The sequence below is a fragment of the Bos indicus x Bos taurus genome, chromosome 2, assembly GCF_003369695.1.
Source record: "Bos indicus x Bos taurus breed Angus x Brahman F1 hybrid chromosome 2, Bos_hybrid_MaternalHap_v2.0, whole genome shotgun sequence".
Taxonomy (NCBI): domain Eukaryota; kingdom Metazoa; phylum Chordata; class Mammalia; order Artiodactyla; family Bovidae; genus Bos; species Bos indicus x Bos taurus.
In genome coordinates, this window is record NC_040077.1 from 6,671,394 (window position 1) to 6,686,126 (window position 14,733).

Sequence of the window (14,733 nt, forward strand, 5' to 3'; positions counted from 1 at the left end):
CAGGAAGATCGCCTGGAGAAGGGAATGGCAACTCACTTCAGCATTCTTGCCTGAAGAATTCCATGGACAGAGAAGCCTGGTTAACTACAGTCCATGGGGTCACATTTGGAGAAGGCAATGGCAACCCACTCCAGTACTCTCGCCTGGAAAATCCCATGGGCGGAGGAGCCTGGTGGGCTGCAGTCCATGGGGTTGCACAGAGTCGGACACAACTGAAGCGACTTAGCAGCAGCAGCAGCAGCAATGACTAATACATGACCTCCCCCATGACTCAATTGCATAATCTCATACAATATCCAATTATACTTTTCCTATATTTAGAACATAATAGTACTAGCCAGACACATGAATAGGGAGGGCACACTTCATCTTACAATGGGGGAGGGGAGCTGAAGCTCAGACAGATTAAAGGACTACAGCCTGGTCTCAGAGCCAGAGAGTTCTTGTTTGCAGCTGGGACTGGCCCTCAGTTCAGTTCAGTTCAGTCGCTCAGTCGTGTCCAACTCTTTGCGACCCCATGAATCGCAGCACGCCAGGCCTCCCTGTCCATCACCAACTCCCGGAGTTCACCCAGACTCACATCCATCGAGTCAAGACTGGCCCTAAACCTGAGCTATTCATCCAAAAAAATTTTAATCACAACTCCTTCCCCATTATAGATACGTTTATAATGCTAATTAGTTGCTTAAAGTGTCTGGGAGACAATGGATTTTCTATACAGAGCATAAGATTTGGTATTTGACGGATGAGGGGCTCCTATCTTAGCCCCGCTTCCTGAGAAGGCAGTGACCTAGACACCAGGTACTTGTTCTCTATGGAGCCAGTTTTCCTCATTTGTCAAATTGGAGTAAATATCTGACATGGAGTTGGTGGAGTCCCAATGTGATGTGTGTGTGGAATACGCAGACACGGTAGGTGGTTAACATGTGGTCCACCCACAGTGAGGCTGAAGTTGTCTACTTTCTGAAGTACAGGATGCACTAATGACAGCACCGAGTAATGGATTCATGCTTTGGCAGATGAACTAGACACATGAGGGAGGCTGGAAGGTGAATAATCCTTACGGGTTTGCTTACTATCATAGGACAGAAACTGAGGGATGGTGCTACAGACTTGCTGGACCGAGATCCAGATTTTAAGCGAGATTGGCTATCACCCTTTTATCTGTATAGCTGTCTCTGGGAAAATTTTAATTTATTTCTGGTATTGGAGAATAACAAGGTTGTCATGTTTTAGTGTGAGAGATCAACTCCTTGGAAAACTCCACATTTATAAAGCAATTATTCAGATTATTTAATAATCATTTTAAAAAGCTTTTTAAATACTTTGATTTGAAAGTATGAAGCCTTTCAAACACAACTGTAAAAAATAAGCACTTCTTAAACCTAGAGGTGCCATGTCAGTGTTTAAATATGGTAAAATAATTAACTGGTAACTAGGTCAGCTCTACTCTCCAGGCTGAGAATACTGGTCACCTGGCTGGCCTTGCCCCAGATAGTTAGGGCAGAGGTTCCAAATCAGGAGAGACAAAGACGAGAGGTTACTGTCTCTGCTGTTTGTAAAGCAGAGGTGTCATTCTGACATCCAGAGAAGGGTGGCTGAGAGATTTTGCCCAGGGACAAGAGACAGCTCTTAAGGATAGAGTTCTGACATTATTTTAAATAGAGTGAAGTTCAAGCCTAAGGTATTCTTGAAAATAATGGAGATTTTGGTGGTAAGCAACTAAGGCTAGTAGCTCTAGCAGAGTAGCAAGATAATCCATAAACCAGCTAGTTTACCAAAAGGAACCAGAAGAGACAGCTAAGGAGTCCTCCCAGGAATCTCAAACACTGGCCTCAGAGACTAGCTAACCTTGCAAAGGTACCTAAATTTAATGGATCAGACTGTGGAACAATTTATGTCCTACACAATGCAAAGAATGTTAAGTAATGGAAAATGGTGCAGCTGGCTTGTAAAAATTGCTTTGTGATTCTTTAGAAAGTTAGTTACCAATTGAGTCAGTAATTTTGTCCTAGATATATAACCAGGTGAAATGAAAATAAAAAGAAATGAAAGTACTGATATCTGCTACAGGATGAATGCTAAGTGAAAGAAAGTACTAATAAAGCCCACATATTACACAAATATTTTTATGAAATATCCGGAGTGGGCAGATTTACAGACACAAACCGCTGCCTATAGTGCCATAGTGGCTGCCTATGGCATGGGGTGGCACAGGCTCGGAGTAATGGGGAGTGACTGGTAATGAGTTGAGTTTGGGGGTGATGAAAACGTTCCAAAATTGACTGTGGTGATGGTACATGACTTTGAATATACTAAAAATGGCTGAACTATACACTTTAAATGAGCAAATTGTACAGTTTGTGAGTCACTTATATCTCAGTCTAGCTGTTTAAATGAAATGCATAGGCCTTACTTGGATACTGATACAGACATAAAAAGCTACTTATAGAGAACAAGATGGCGGAAGAGTAGGTGGACATGGAGCACATCTCTCTCCACACCTTCAGACACAGAAGTGCACACAGAACACCAGCTGAGAGCAGACAGGAGTATGTGACCAGAGGAAAAGAATATATAGACCCACGCAAAACTCGGGAGGATGAAGGAACTAGGGGGGAAACAGGAGTGTTGGTAGGACCGGACCTGCCCTCGGCGGGTGGGGGAACTGAGGCAGGGGTCTGATCCCCACACTGGGGGCAATTGTCTGAGTCAGAGGAGAAACATTTAAGGCTGAGAACGAAACAGCTGCTCTGTGGCAGCCTAAATGGAATGAGAATCAGACAGTCCTTGCCGCAGCCATACCAACCCCGGACAGTGACACTGGTCCCCTGGAAGGCACAGTGGCTTGGACCTGGAGTTTAGGGGTTATGGAGCAATCCGGGGGGAGGGCTGCTGTTGACTGTGGAGAGTCAGATGGAGGGGATATGTGGGAGGAGATTGTGGGGGAAGTGCCTGTGGAGGAAAGCCAGGCATCCATGGAAGCAAGGAGATACTGCTGAGTCACGTATAGGGGGTGGAGCCATTACCATAGGCTCTCCACACATGCCCCCATCTGCAGCTGAACAATAGAGAGGCTGGCCCATCAAACGCCTGACGCACTGAACTACAGATTAGAACCCCACTCAGGGTGTCCCTTTAAGTGCTTGACGTGCGGATCTACAGAGTAGGAGCCCAGCCAGGGGGGCCCCTCTATGTGCCTGATGCACTGAACAACAGAAAAGGAGCTCTCTAAGTGCCTGAATGGAGCTATGGAGAAAGACAGGTCAAAGAGACCTTCTGATCGCCAGCTACAAGAGGCTCCAAAAAAGACTGATAGGGCCATAACTTCTGTGGCAGAGGCAGTCCGTGTCCCTGCACAGTGCCGCCAGGGACCCCGCAAGCCAAGCAGCTGAGCCACCTTCTCGCTCAACTCTCACTGGGGCAGAGCTGCCACAGGCAAAAAGTCTAGCGTCTATGCGCAGAGTCACTTTGGTCATGTCCAACTCTCTCTTTGTGACCCTGTAGACTGTGGCCTGCCAGGCTTCTCTGCCAGGATTGGGCGGGGGATGGGGGGGGGGCTTCTCCAGGCAAGAACACTGGAGCGTATTGGCCAATACTGGTTGCCATACCCTTCTAGAGCACTATATTTCCTGCTGCCCTAGCCACCAACTCCCCTGAGTACCTGGTTCTGCCAGAATCCCTGCGACCCAAGCAGCTGCACCACCTCCACACCTGACCCTCACAGGGGCAAACCCAAGTCCTCCAGGGCAGCCTCAGAGCAAACTCTGGTGGATGACCCACATGCAGAGGTGGAAATAAAACCACAATTGAAACCCAGGGGCAGTGTAGCTAAGGAAGAAGACTTAAAACCATCCCACCAGTTGTACAAGCTACAGATTAAATTGACACAATCAAACTAGGCAGACTCTGTGTCTATGGAAAATATAAAAGGTCATTGAGAGCGCTCACAAAAGAAATCACACTAGTTCTGATAGACATGGACATTGGAGGCAAGAACACACAGGACTAGGACCAGATTAGAATCTGAGCTGCACCCACAGCAGGTCCAGAGATCATCACAACGTTGAGGGCATCCTAGGGAGGTGAGGTGGACTGTGACTGCCAGCAACGGAAAGGACTCTGACAGCAGTGACTCAAGAAAAACATTTATTATTCTTATGTTTTGACTTGTTCTGTAGATTCTTTTGGGCTTTTTTCTTTTCTCCCCTACCTCTGTTGTAGTTGTTGATTTTATTGGCACTATGAAATCTATTTTAAGCTTTAGAGTTTTTTTTTTTTTTGCTCACATTTTTTTATTGTTATAAACCTCTGCTTCTATGCTGAGCTTTTGCAGTTCTGTGGTTTTCCTTTTTTTCCCTCCTTTCCTAATAATAATAGGTTTAAATATAAACCTATTAAGAATGAAGGGATGGAGCCAAAGCAAAAAGAATACCCAGCTGTGGATGTGACTGGTGATAGAAGCAAGGTCCGATGATGTAAAGAGCAATATTGCATAGGAACCTGGAATGTCAGGTCCATGAATCAAGGCAAATTGGAAGTGGTCAAACAAGAGATGGCAAGAGTGAATGTCGACATTCTAGGAATCAGTGAACTGAAATGGACTGGAATGGGTGAATTTAACTCAGATGACCATTATATCTACTACTGCGGGCAGGAATCCCTCAGAAGAAATGGAGTGGCCATCATGGTCAACAAGAGTCCGAAATGCAGTACTTGGATGCAATCTCAAAGACGACAGAATGATCTCTGTTCGTTTCCAAGGCAAACCATTCAATATCACAGTAATCCTAGTCTATGCCCCAACCAGGAACGCTGAAGAAGCTGAAGTTGAACGGTTCTATGAAGACCTACAAGACCTTTTAGAACTAACACCCAAAAAAGATGTCCTTTTCATTACAGGGGACTGGAATGCAAAAGTAGGAAGTCAAGAAACACCTGGAGTAACAGGCAAATTTGGCCTTGGAATACGGAATGAAGCAGGGCAAAGACTGATAGAGTTTTGCCAAGAAAATGCACTGGTCATAACAAACACCCTCTTCCAACAACACAAGAGAAGACTCTATACATGGACATCACCAGATGGTCAACACCGAAATCAGATTGATTATATTCTTTGCAGCCAAAGATGGAGAAGCTCTATACAGTCAGCAAAAACAAGACCAGGAGTTGACTGTGGCTCAGATCATGAACTCCTTATTGCCAAATTCAGACTTAAATTGAAGAAAGTAGGGAAAACCACTAGACCATTCAGGTATGACCTAAATCAAATCCCTTATGATTATACAGTGGAAGTGAGAAATAGATTTAAGGGACTAGATCTGATAGATAGAGTGCCTGATGAACTATGGACTGAGGTTCGTGACATTGTACAGGAGACAGGGATCAAGACCATCCCCATGGAAAAGAAATGCAAAAAAGCAAAATGGCTGTCTGGGGAGGCCTTACAAATAGCTGTGAAAAGAAGAGAAGCGAAAAGCAAAGGAGAAAAGGAAAGATATAAGCATCTGGATGCAGAGTTCCAAAGAATAGCAAGAACAGGTAAGAAAGCCTTCTTCAGCGATCAGTGCAAAGAAATAGAGGAGAACAAGAGAATGGGTAAGACTAGAGATCTCTTCAAGAAAATCAGAGATACCAACGGAACATTTCATGCAAAGATGGGCTCAATAAAGGACAGAAATGGTATGGACCTAACAGAAGCAGAAGATATTAAGAAGACACGGCAAGAATACACAGAAGAACTGTACAAAAAAGATCTTCACGACCCAGATAATCACGATGGTGTGATCACTGACCTAGAGCCAGACATCCTGGAATGTGAAGTCAAGTGGGCTTTAGAAAGCATCACTACGAACAAAGCTAGTGGAGGTGATGGAATTCCAGTTGAGCTATTCCAAATCCTGAAAGATGATGCTGTGAAAGTGCTGCACTCAATATGCCAGCAAATTTGGAAAACTCAGCTGCGGCCACAGGACTGGAAAAGGTCATTTTCATTCCAATCCTAAAGAAAGGCAATGCCAAAGAATGTTCAAACTACTGCACAATTGCACTCATCTCACACGCTAGTAAAGTAATGCTCAAAATTCTCCAAGCCAGGCTTCAGCCATATGTGAACTGTGAACTTCCTGATGTTCAAGCTGGTTTTAGAAAAGGCAGAGGAACCAGAGATCAAATTGCCAACATCCGCTGGATCATCGAAAAAGCAAGAGTTCCAGAAAAACATCTATTTCTGCTTTATTGACTGTGCCAAAGCCTTTGACTCTGTGGATCACAATAAACTGTGGACAATTCTGAAAGAGATGGGAATACCAGACCACCTGATCTGCCTCTTGAGAAATTTGTATGCAGGTCAGAAAGCAACAGTTAGAACTGGACACGGAAAAACAGACTGGTTCCAAATAGGAAAAGAAGTATGTCAAGGCTGTATACTGTCACCCTGCTTATTTAACTTATATGCAGAGTACATCATGAGAAACGCTGGACTGGAAGAAACACAAGCTGGAATCAAGATTGCCGGGAGAAATATCAATAACCTCAGATATGCAGATGACACCACCCTTATGGCAGAAAGTGAAGAGGAACTCAAAAGCCTCTTGATGAAAGTGAAGGTGGAGAGTGAAAAGGTTGGCTTAAAGCTCAACATTCAGAAAATGAAGATCATGGCATCTGGTCCCATCACTTCATGGGCAATAGATGGGGAAACAGTGGAAACAGTGTCAGACTTTATTTTTTGGGGCTCCAAAATCACTGCAGATGGTGACTGCAGCCACGAAATTAAAAAACACTTACTCCTTGGAAGAAAAATTATGACCAACCTAGACAGCATATTCAAAAGCAGAGACATTACTTTGCTAACAAAGGTTCGTCTAGTCAAGGCTATGGTTTTTCCGGTTGTCATGTATGGGTGTGAGAGTTGGACTGTGAAGAAGGCTGAGCGCCAAAGAATTGATGCTTTTGAACTGTGGTGTTGGAGAAGACTCTTGAGAGTCCCTTGGACTGCAAGGAGATCCAACCAGTCCATTCTGAAGGAGATCAGCCCTGGGATTTCCTTGGAAGGACTGATGCTAAAGCTGAAATTCCAGTACTTTGGCCACCTCATGCGAAGAGTTGACTCATTGGAAAAGACCCTCATGCTGGGAGGGATTGGGGGCAGGAGGAGAAGGGGACGACAGAGGATGAGATGGCTGGATGGCGTCACTGACTCGATGGACGTGAGTTTGAGTGAACTCCGGGAGTTGGTGATGGACAGGGAGGCCTGGCGTGCTGCGATCCATGGGGTCGCAAAGAGTCAGACATGACTGAGCGACTGATCTGATCTGATCTGATTACTTTTCTACATTTATTCCTTTGTTAGCTTTTCCTACTGTTCTTATATAAATCTTTATGTACCTCTCTAACTTTGCATATCTATTCTTTTCTTTCCTCTCAACAACTTGATAGTTTTATTCTCATTACTTTATTCCCCAATTGGGACCTTGCTTTAGTTCTGTAATCCAGTTTGTGCTTTAGTTAGTTTTGTTCTGGTAGATATAATTTTTGGTTTCCTTTGTTCGCTGGGTCAATCTATTGTACTTTTTGTTGGACAGTTTTGATTTTGTTTATGGGTGCATATGTATAGGTGTATATTCAGTCTCTTTTTATTGTTGTGATAAACCTCTGTCTCTACATTGGACTTTTGCAGTTCTGTGGAGTTTTCCTTATTTTTTAAACCTATTATATTTTTTCTACAATTATTCCTTTGTTTGCTTTTCTTACTGTTCTTTCCCCCTTGCAGTTAAACTTATATAATTTTTGATTTCCTTTGTTCGCTGGGTCAATCTACTGTACTTTTTGTTGGACTGTTTTGACTCTGCTCATGGGTGTATATGAATATGCCATTATTTTAATTATTGTTTGCCTGCCTGATTTTGTAATTGCCATTTGTCTTGGGTTCATCTTTAGTTTCTCATTTTTGGATATTTGTTTCAATCTCACATTTAATGCCATAACAAACCACTTGTGGAATCTTCATTCCTGACCAGAGATCAAGCCCTGAGCCTTTGGAGTGGGAGCACTGACTCCAAGACCCTAGACTACCAGAGAACTAATCCTAGGGAGTATCAAATAGTGAGAACTCACACAAAGGAAACCACTTGAAGGTAAGACCTGGCGTCATCCAACCACCATTAGCACCCTGTGCAGGACGCCTCCTCTAAACAAACAAAACAAAAATACAAACCCAATCATCAACAGATAGGATTACCAACTCACTCAGCCTTGCCCATCAGAGGAAAAAAACACAAAAACTCAGCACAAATCTCACCCTATTTGAAGCTTACACAAACCACTACACCAACCTTAGGAGGGCAGAAACCAAAAGGAAGAAAGAATTCAACCCTGAAGCTTGGGAAAAGGAGACCTCAAAATAATGAAAAGGCAGAGAAATACTACACAAATGAAGGAACAAAGTAGAAACACAGAAATTCAAATAAATGAAGAGGAAATAGGCAAATTGCCTGAAAAAGAATTCAGGATAATGATAGTAAACATGATCAAAAACCTTGAAAACAAAATGGAGAAAATGCAAGAATCAGTTAACAAAGACTAGGAGAATTAAAGAACAAACATACAGTATTGGTGTTTTTCTTTCTGGCTTACTTCACTCTGTATAATAGGTTCCAATTTCATCCACCTCATTAGAACTGATTCAAATGTATTCTTTTTAATGGCTGAGTAATACTCCATTGTGTATATGTACCACTGCTTTCTTATCCATTCATCTGCTGATGGGCATCTAGGTTGCTTCCATGTCCTGGCTATTATAAACAGTGCTGCGATGAACATTGGGGTACACGTGTCTCTTTCCCTTCTGGTTTCCTCAGTGTGTATGCCCGCTGGTGCACTGGGACAATCCAGAGGGAGGGTATGGGGAGGGAGGAGGAAGGAGGGTTCAGGATGGGGAACACAGGTATACCTGTGGCAGATTCATTTCGATATTTGGCAAAACTAATACAATATTGTAAAGTTTAAAAATAAAATAAAATTTAAAAAAAAAGCAACATTGAAAATTAAAAATATTTAAAATTCAAAAAAAAAAAAAAGAACATAGAGAGACAAACACATTACTGAAATTAAAAATACTCTAGAAAGAATCAACAGCAGAATATTTGAAGCAGAAGAACGAATCAGTGAGCTGGAAGATAAGAATGGTGGAAATAACTTCTGAAGAGCAGAATAAAGTGAAAAGAATGAAAAGAACTGAGGATAGTCTCAGAGACCTCTGGGACAATATCAAACGCACCAACATTCGAATTACAGGGGTCCCAAAAGAAGCAGCCCCACTGCAGTACTCTTGCCTGGCAAATCCCATGGACAGAGGAGCCTGGTGGGCTGCAGTCCATGGGGTCGCTAAGAGTCAGACAAGACTGAGCGACTTCACTTTCACGACTGAGCGACTTCACTTTCACTTTTCACTTTCATGCATTGGAGAAGGAAATGGTAACCCATTCCAGTGTTCTTGCCTGGAGAATCCCAGGGACAGGGGAGCCTGGTGGGCTGCCGTCTATGGGGTCGCACAGAGTTGGACACGACTGAAGCGACTTAGCAGCAGCAGCAGAAGAGAAAAAGAAAGGGTATGAGAAAATTTTTGAAGAGATTATAGTTGAAAACTTCCCCAACATAGAAAAGGAAACAGTCAATCAAGTCCAAGAGGCACAGAGAATCCCATACAGGATAAACCCAAGGAGAAACACACCAAGACATACACTAATCAAACTAACAAAGACTAAAAACAAAGAAAGAATATTAAAAGCAGCAAGGGAGAAGCAACAAGTAACATACAAGGGAAACCCCATATGCTAAACAGCTGTTCTTTCAGCAGAAACTGCAGACCAGAAGGGAATGGCAGGATATATTTAAAGCACCGAAAGGGGAAAATCTACAATCAAGATTACTCTACCTGGCAAGGATCTCATTCACAATTGATGGGTAAATAAAAAGCTTTCAGACAAACAAAAGTAAAGAGAATTCAGTACCGCCAAACAAGCTTTACAACAAATGTTAAAGGGACTTATATAGTCAAGAAATACAAGGGAAGGAAAAAGATTTACAAAATGAATGCCAAACAATTAAGAAAATGGCAATAGGAACATATATATCAATAATTGCTTTAAATGTAAATGGATTCAATGGTGCAACCAAAAGACACAGACTGGCTGAATGGATACAAAAACAAGACCCATATAAACACTGTCTTACAAGAAACCCACTTTGGACCTAAAGACACATATAGACTGAAAGTCAGAGGATGGAAAAATATATTCCATGCAAATGGAAAGCAAAACTAAGCTGGAGTAGCAATCCTCAGTTCAGTTCAGTTGCTCAGTCGTATCTGACTCTGAGACCTCATGGACTGCAGAACGCCAGGCTTCCCTGTCCATCACCAACTCCCAGAGCTTACTCAAACTCATGTCCAGTGAGTCAGTGACACCATCCAACCATCTCATCCTCTGTCGCCCCTTCTCCTCCTGCCTTCAATCTTTCCCAGCATCAGGGTCTTTTCAAATGATCAATTCTTTGCATCAGGTAGACAAAGTACTGGAGTTTCAGCTTCAGCCATCAGTCCTTCCAATGGACACCCAGGACTTTAGGATGGACTGGTTGGATCTCCTTGCAGTCCAAGGGACTCTCAAGAATCTTCTCCAACACCACAGTTCAAAAGCATCAATTCTTTGGTGCTCAGCTTTCTTTATAGTACAACTCTCACATCCATACATGACTACTGGAAAAACCATACCTTTGACTAGACGGATCTTTGTTGGCAAAGTAATGTCTCTGCTTTCTAATATGCTGTCTAGGTTGGTCAAAACTTTTCTTCCACGGAGTGAGTGTCTATTTGTTTCATGGCTGCAATCACCATTTGCAGTAATTTTGGAGCCCAAGAAAATAAAGTCTGTCACTGTTTCCCCATCTATTTGCCATCAAGTAATGGGACCGGATGCCATGATCTTGGTTTTCTGAATGTTGAGAGCTTTAAGCCAACTTTTTCACTCTCCTCTTTCATCAAGAGGCTCTTTAGTTCTTCACTTTCTGCATAAGGGTGGTGTCATCTGCATATCTGAAGATATGATTCCAGCTTGTGCTTCATCCAGCCCAGTGTTTCTCATGGTGTACTCTGCATAGAAGTTAAGTAAGCAGGGTGACAATATACAGCCTTGACATACTCCTTTCCCTATTTGGAACCAGTCTGTTGTTCCATGTCCAGTTCTAACTGTTGCTTCTGGACCTGCATACAGATTTCTCAAGAGTCAGGTAAGGTGGTCTGGTATTCCCATCTCTTGAAGAATTTTCCAGAGTTTGTTGTGGTCCACATAATCAAAGGCTTTGGCATAGTCAATAAAGCAGAAGTAGACATTTTTCTGGAACTCTCTTGCTTGATATCCAGCAGATGTTGGTAATTTGATCTCTGGTTCCTCTGCCTTTTCTAAATCCAGCTTGAACATCTGGAAGTTCACGGTTCACGTACTGTTGAAGCCTGGCTTGGAGAATTTTGAGCATTACTTTACTAGCACGTGAGTGCAGTTGTGTGGTCGTTTGAGCATTGTTTGGCATTGCCATTCTTTGGGATTGGGATGAAAAGTGACCTTTCCCAGTCCTGTGGTCACTGCTGAGTTTTCCAAATTTGCTGGCATATTGAGTGCAGCACTTTCACAGCATCATCTTTCAGGATTGGAAATAGCTCAGCTGGAATTCTATCACCTCCACTAGCTTTGTTCATAGTGATGCTTCCTAAGGCCCACTTGACTTCATATTCCAGAATGTCTGGCTCTAGGTTGATGATCACACCATCGTGATTATCTGGGTTGTGAAGATCTTTTTTGTATAGTTCTTCTGTATACTCTTGCCACCCCTTCTTAATATCTTCTGCTTCTGTTAGGTCCATATCATTTTTGTCCATTATTGTGCCCATGTTTGCATGAAATGTTCCCTTGGTATCTCTAATTTCTTGGAGCTCTCTAGTCTTTCCCATTCTATTGTTTTCCTCTATGTCTTTGCACTGATCACTGAGGAAGCCTTTCTTCTATCTCTGCTATTCTTTGGAAGTCTGCATTCAAATGGGTATATTTTTCCTTTTCTCCTTTGCCTTTTGCTTCTCTTCTATTCACAGCTAGTTGTAAGGCGTCAGGCAACCATTTTACCTTTTTGCATTTCTTTTTCTTGGGGATGGTCTTGATCTCTGCCTCCTGTACAATGTCACGAACCTCTATCCATAGTTCTTCAGGCACTCTATCAGATCTAATCCCTTGAATCTATTTGTCCCTTCCACTGTACAATTTGATTTAGGTCATACCTGAATGGTCTAGTGGTTTTCCCTACTTTCTTCAATATAAGTCTGAATGTGGCAATAACAGAATGATCTCTGTTTGCTTCCAAGGCAAACCATTCAATATCACAGTAATCCAAGTCTATGGCCTGACCAGTAATGCTGAAGAAGTTGAACAGTTCAATGAAGACCTTCAAGTGCTTCTAGAACTAAAACCCAAAAATGATGTCCTTTTCCTTATGGGGAAATGGAATGGAAAAGGAGACAATCAAGAAATACCTGGAGTAACAGGAAAATTTGGCCTTGGAGTACAGAATGAAGTAGGGGAAAGGCTAATAGAGTTTTGCCAAGAGAACGCACTGGTCATAGCAAACACCATCTTCCATAGCAAATACCCTCTTCCAACAACACAAGAGAAGACTACATACAGACATCACCAGATGGTCAATACTGAAATCAGATTGATTATATTCTTTGCAGCCAAAGATGGAGAAGCTCTATACAGTCAGCAAAAACAAGACCAGGAGCTGACTGTGGCTCAGATCATGAACTTCTTATTTCCAAATCCAGCAATCCTTATATCAGACAAACTAGACCTTAAAATAAAGATTATAAGAGATAATGAAGGACACTACCCAATGGTCAAGGGATCATTCTAAGGGGAAGACATAATTGTAAATATCTATGGACCCAACATACTAGCACCTCAATACATAAGACAAACACTAACAGACATAAAAGGAGAAACTGACAGTAACAATAATAGTAGGTGACTTTAACACACCACTCACACCAATGGACAGTTCATCAAAACAGAAAATTCATTAAAAACCACAAGTCTTAAATTATACATTAGATGAGATGGATCTCATTGATATCTTCAGGACATTGCATCAAAATGTAGAATACATCTTCTTCTCAAGTGCTCATGGAACATTCTCCATGATAGACCACATCTTAGGTCACAAATCAAACCTCAGTAAATTTAAGAAAATTGAAATCGTGTCAAGCATCTTCTCTGACCACAATGCTGAGACTAGATATCAATTACAAGAAAAAAACTGTAAGAAACACAAACACATGGAGATTAAACAATACATTTCTAAGTAACCAACAGGTTACTGAAGAAATCAAAAGGGAAATTTTTAAAATCTAGAAAAAATGACAATGGAAACATGACAACTCAAAACCTATGGGATGCAGCAAAAGCAGGTCTACGAGGGAAGTTTATAGCAATACAATCCCAACCTAAGAAACAAGGGAAAACATTAAATAGAGAAACTAACTTCATACCTGAAACAACTGGAAAAAGAAGAACCAAAAAAATCCCAAAATTAGAAGGAAATAAATCATAAAGATCTGAGCAGAAGTATCTGAAAAAGAAATAAAAGAAACAATAGTAAAGATAAATAAAACTAAAAGCTGGTTCTTTGAGAAGATAAACAGAACTGACAAACCTTTAGCCAGATTCATGGAGAAAAAAAGAATCAAATCAACAAAATCAGAAATGAAAAAGGAGAGGTTACAACAGACACTGCAGAAATACAAAGGATTATAAGAGACTATTATGAACAACTATATGGCAATAACATGGATAACCTGGAAAAAATGGACAGATTCTTAGAAAAGTTCAATCTTCCAAGACTGAACCAAGACATAGACATCATGAACAAGCCAATTACAAGCACTGAAATTGAAGCTATGATAAAACAAAGCCCAGGACCAGATGGCTTCACAGGAGAATGCTATCAAACACTTAGAGAAGAGCTAATGCCTATCCTTCTAAAACTCTTTCAAAAAATTTCAGAGGAAGATACACTTCCAAATTCATTCTATGAAGCCACTATCACCCTGATACCTAAACCAGACAAAGACAATATGAAAAAAGAAAATTATAGGCCAATATCACTGATGAACATAGATGCAAAAATCCTCAACAAATTTTAGCAAACAGAATTCAGCAACACATCAAAAAGCTCATACCCCATGATCAAGTTGGGTTTACTCCAGGAATGCAAGGATTCTTCAATATACAGAAATCTAGTCAATGTGATACACCATATTAACAAATTGAAAGATAAAAACCATATGAGCATCTCTATAGATGCAGAAAGCCTTTGACAAGATTCAGCACCCATTTATGATTAAAACTCTTCAAAAAACGGGCACAGAAGGAACCTACCTCAACATAGTAAAGGCCATATATGATAAGCCTACAGCAAATATTATTCTCAATGGCAAAAAACTGAAAGCATTCCCCCTAAGATCAGGAACAAGACAAGGGTGTCCACTTTCAACAATATTATTCAACATAGTTCTGGAAATCCTAGCTACAGTAATCAGAGAAGAAAAAGAAATAAAAGGAATCCAGATCAGAAAAGAAGTAAAGCTCTCACTGTTTGCAGATGACATGATACTGTACATAAAAAACC